The 5,604-nt window shown below is 37.4% G+C and overlaps 1 non-coding gene across 1 annotated transcript; it reads right to left on the bottom strand.

The window, feature by feature from the left end:
• Window positions 1-317: 317 nt before the first annotated feature.
• Window positions 318-422, bottom strand: LOC132537276 (U6 spliceosomal RNA). The gene has a single exon (XR_009548735.1). It is a non-coding gene; the product is annotated as a U6 spliceosomal RNA (small nuclear RNA).
• Window positions 423-5,604: the final 5,182 nt, after the last annotated feature.

Raw genomic sequence — 5,604 nt, 5'->3', positions numbered from 1 at the left:
AATAAAATCTTAAAAAATATTAAAAAAATATTTATTGCCTTTATTTGTGTGATAGAGATAGCCCAATATTAAGAGAGAAGTGGGAGATAGAGAGGAAGAGAGACAGACACCTGCAGACCTGCTTCACCACTTGTGAAATTTTCCCCCAGTAGGTAGGGATTAGGGGCTTAAATCTGTGTCCTTGTGCATTGTAATGTGTGCTCAAACAGGTGTGCCACGACCTGGCCATCTGATTGTTTCAGCAAAAGTTATTTAAGATAATGTATTTTGCAAAACATTTAACAAGCCAAATTATAACAATTTTTTAAATTCTTTTTTAAAAACTAGAATGCTTCATGAATTTGCATGTCATCCTTTTGCAGGGGCCATACAAATCTTCTCTGCATCATTCCAGCTTTACTATATGCGGCTGAAGCGAGCACACAATTTTACTAATTTTTTATGTAAACTAACTGGAGAGCTATCTCTCTGCTTTTATTAATAGGTATGAAGAATTGACCAATTTGGGAAAAGTGTAATTTTCTGTTTTATTAAAATGACAGTTTATCTAAATTTTCTGATTTTAAATTATGAAATATTAATTATAATTACATTTTATGAAACTAAAATTGCAATTTAAAGTTAAACAAGACAGGAGGATTGCTAAACTCTATGGTAAGGGAAAGATTACAAATCTTAAAATTATTTCTGAAAAATATCAAGTACTGTTCAGTGATCAGGTAGGTTTGGTACATTAAGATGGGAACATACTATTCTTATAAGTGGAAAAAAGATCGCTTGAGGTTTTCTAATACTATATTGCAGGACAATTTTATTTTCAATCTAATTAGAGGCTGAAAAGAGAAAACAGACTAGGAAATGCTGAGATGATCTTTCTAGCTATTTAAGTTGCAAGGAGATAGTAATAAATTCTCTTCTGATGGGTCAAAGTTTAAAGGTCTTTTCATTTTTTTTTTTTTTTTTGAGTCCAGGGTTATGCTGTTGCTTGGCACTATGAATCCATTGCTTCTGGAGGCCATCTTTTTTCCAGTGTTGTCATTGTCAGATAAGACAGAGAGAAATTGAGAGAGGAGGAGGAGATACAGAAGAAGAGAGATAGACACCTGCAGACCTGCTTCACCACTTGTGAAGCAAGCACTGCTCCCCCACCTCCCTGCAGATGGGAAGCCAGGGGCTCAAACCAGGATCCTTCTGCTGGTCCTTGCACTTCATACAGTGTGCTGGGTGTGCTACTATGTGGCCCCTAAAGATTTTTTTTAAAGCATTTTTTTTTGTTATAAAACAAGTACTGTTAACACAATTGTAGAGAATTCAAAACTTCAGAAGCAATTTCTGAGATTTCTTCAGATGTTCCAAAAGTTAAAATTATTTATTTCAGTTCAAAATAAATTAGAAAGAAAGGAAGATTGTGACAATTCGGGAAGTGAATTCCAAATATAATGAGAATTATACTTGGCCAAATCTCTTGTCATGTTGTTTTGTTGTTATTGTTCAAACTGACTTTACCACTCATTCCAGGCCAACTTTTTCTACTAGGAGAAGGATAGGAACAGAGAGCCAGCAGGGAGAGGAGAAGTCACCACAGTATGAAAACTTCCCCCAGTCCAGTGAGGTAATATTCATGACAAAACAGGCCCCCTCTTAGTTAAACTATATTGCCAGTCCATTGATACTTCTTTTAATTAAAGATTTACTTATTGATGAGAGAAAGGAGAAGGAAGAGAAAGAGCCAAAGCAATGCTGGGGATCAAACTTGAGAGTTTATGCATGGAATTCCAGCACTTTGCCCATTGTCAGTATTTCTTTAAATCAAATGCAGTTATTATAATTTTTCAAATAGATTGATTAAAACTTGATATTTATAATGTCTTTTTTGAAAGAATATTTTTTTACTCCCATTCACTGTTGCAGCGAAATCAATAAAATACCTAGGAATAAAGCTGATCAAAGAAATGAAAGACTTATATACTGGAAACTATGAGTCACTATTCAAAGAAGTAGAAAATGATACCAAGAAATGGAAAGACATCCCATGCTTATGGATAGGAAGAATTAATATCATCAAAATGAATATTATCCCCAGAGAAATATATAAATTTAATGCAATACCCATCAAAGTTCCACCAAGCTTCTTTAAGAGAATAGAACAAAAACTACAATCATTTATCTGGAACCAGAAAACACCTAGAATCGCCAAAACAATTTTGAGGAAAAGAAACAGAAATGGAGGCATCACACTCTCAGATCTCAAACTATATTATAAAGCCATCATAATCAAAACAGCCTGGTACTGGAACATATACAGGTACACAGATCAGTGGAACTGAATTGAAAGCCCAGAACTAAACACCCACACCTATGGATATCTAATCTTTGCTAAGTGGGCCCAAAGTATTAAATGGAAGAAGGAGTCTCTCCTCAATAAATGGGGCTGTGAAAACTGGATTGAAAGATGCAGAAGAATGAAAGTGAACCACTTTATCTCACCAGAAACAAAAGTCAACTCCAAATGGATCAATGATCCAGATCTTAGACCAGAAACTATCAAATACTTAGAGTAAAACATTGGTGGAACACTTTCTCACCTAAACCTCAAGGACATCTTTGAAGATACAAACCCAATTGCAAGGAAGACTAGAACAAAAACAAATCAATGGGACTACATCAAATTGAAGAGCTTCTGCACAGAAAAATAAACCATCATACAAACCAAGAGACCCCTCACAGAATGGGAGTTCTCCACATGTCAAACATCAGACAAGAGATTTATATCAGGGGAAGGGGTGTGATATGGCGTTCTGGTGGTGGGAATTGTGTGGAATTGTTCCCCCCTTATCCTATTGTTTTTCTCAGTGTTTCCTTTTTATAAATAAAAATTCTGGACAGACAACCCCACCAATGTGTCCTGCTGCTCTGATTCCCCAGAACTCTGCCCCACTACGGAGAGAGACAGGCTGGGAGTATGGATCGACCTTTCAACATCCATGTTCAGTGGGGAAGCAATTACAAATGCCAGACCTTCTACCTTCTGCATCCTACAATGACCTGGAGTTCATACTCCCAGAGGGTTAAAGACTAGGAAAGCTATCAAGGGAGGGAATGGGATAGGCATTTCTGGTGGTGGGAATTGTGTGGAATTGTTCCCCTCTTATCCTATTGTTTTTCTCAGTGTTTCCTTTTTATAGATAAAAATTCTGGACAGACAACCCCACCAATGTGTCCTGCTGCTCTGATTCCCCAGAACTCTGCCCCACTATGGAGAGAGACAGGCTGGGAGTATGGATCGACCTTTCAACATCCATGTTCAGTGGGGAAGCAATTACAAATGCCAGACCTTCTACCTTCTGCATCCTACAATGACCTGGAGTCCATACTCCCAGAGGGTTAAAGACTAGGAAAGCTATCAAGGGAGGGGATGGGATAGGCATTTCTGGTGGTGAGAATTGTGTGGAGTTGTACCCCTCTTATCCTGTGGTTTTGTCAGTGTTTCCTTTTTTTTCTTTTTAATTTTTTATTTAAGAAAGGATTAGTGAACAAAAACATAAGGTAGGAGGGGTACAACTCCACACAATTCCCACCACCCAATCCCCATAACCCACCCCCTCCCATGGTAGCTTTCCCATTCTCTAGCCCTCTGGGAGCATGGACCCAGGGTCGTTGAGGGTTACAGAAGGTAGAAGGTCTGGCTTCTGTAATTGCTTCCCCGCTGAACATGGGTGTTGACTGGTCGGTCCATACTCCCAGTCTGCCTCTCTCTTTCCCTAGTAAGCTGTGTCTCTGAGTGTTTCCTTTTTATAAATAAATAATAATAATAATTTTTAAAGCTTACAGATTATTTTTAAATTTTTTAATTACCTTTATTTATTTATTCATTGGATAGAAGACAGCCAGAAATTGAGAATGAATGGGGTGGTAGAAAAGGAGAGAGACAGAGACACACTGCAACACTGCTTCACTATTTGCAATGCTTTCACCCTGCAGTGGGAACTGGGGGTTTTGAACCTGGGTCCTTATCCATTTTAACACCAGCACTTTGTGCCACCACCCAGCCCCAAACTCACAGATCTTTATGGTTAACATAAGCCCTTCCAATGTGATAGTCACTCTCTTAATTATTTTACATTTACAAGACATGGTGTCTTCTTTGAAGCTATATATGAGAAAAGAGCTGTACTTTTCATATAAGTATTAGTGTGTACTGTATTGCTATCAAAAGTATCTTTATTTTTTAAAAACCAAGTCTTCATATTTAAGGACCTATACGTTTTTACAAAGAGGACCAAGGCATTAAATGGAGAGAGGAGAGTCTCTTCAACAAATCGTACTGGAATGATTAGGTTGAAAATGTATAGACAAATATAACTCAACCATTATGTATCACCATACACAAAAGAAAGCCCAAATCATCAAAGACATGAACGTTAGACCAGAAACCAGAAATTGCCAAATACATAGAAGAAAGCATCAGCAGATCAATACTTCATGACTTATGCTTCAAAAAGATTTCCAAAACTCAAGTCCAACAGCAAGAAATGCAAAAATGAACTAACAGGACTTCATCAAACATAAAAACTTCTGTACAGCAAAGGGAATTATCACCAAAACATAAAGAGTCCTTATAGAATGGGAGAAGATCTGGATAGGAAGTATATCAGATGAAGGGCTAATAACCAAAATACAGAAAGAGCTCCCTAAATTCACTAACACAAACAACCTAATTAAAAATAGGGAGAGTACATGGACAAAATCTTCACCAAAGAAGAGATACAGAGAGTCAACAGACATAAAGAAAAAGTTCTCTGTCACTGGTTATGAAAGAAATGCAAATAAAGACACCAATGGGATACCACTTTACACTTGTGAGAATGTCATGCATTAGAAAGGACAGGAGCAAGTGTTGGAGAGAATGTGGGGGGAAAGAAACCAGTCTACACTGTTGGTAGGAAGGCAAATTGGCCCTATACCCGAAGAAAACAGCCTGAAAATTTCTCAGAATGGACCTAGCTTATGACCCAGTAGCTTCTCTCTTGGGAATTTATACAAAGATAACAAAAACACCTATCCCAAGGGAGCTCTTCCCACCAATGTTCATAGCAGCATGATTCATAATAACCCCAAATTTGGAAGCAACCCAGATGCCCAACAACAGATGAGTGGCTATGAAAGTTGTGCTATATAGACAAAATGGAATACTACTCAGTTATTCAAATGATGAGGTAATCTCCTTTCCCTCATCTTGGACTGGACTTGAAAGAATCATGTTAAGTGAGATAAGGCAATAAAAGAAGGGAAAATGCCAGATTACCTCATCAAAGGTGAAATTTCAAAAATAAGGAGAGAAAGTAAAACCACAGAGTGAAACTTGGACTTGGTGTGTGGTACTGCACCAAAAAAAAGTACTCTGGAGGCAGAAGGTAGAGAGGGGATTGGGCTCCGGGTACATAATGGTAGAAGAGGAACTAAGTAGTAGCTGAAAGTGTTTTGCAGAAACTTATCACAGGGAAATGAGAAATTGTACTCATGTGCTACCAACTGTAATTAAGCCATTAATTCCCCAAATAAAAAGATAAAATAATAAAATGAATATTTTTTAAATTAAACTTT

Source organism: Erinaceus europaeus, chromosome 2, assembly GCF_950295315.1.
Source record: "Erinaceus europaeus chromosome 2, mEriEur2.1, whole genome shotgun sequence".
Lineage (NCBI taxonomy): Eukaryota > Metazoa > Chordata > Mammalia > Eulipotyphla > Erinaceidae > Erinaceus > Erinaceus europaeus.
The sequence above is the reverse complement of the archived record's forward strand: the minus strand, read 5'-3'. Positions and strand labels throughout refer to the sequence as shown.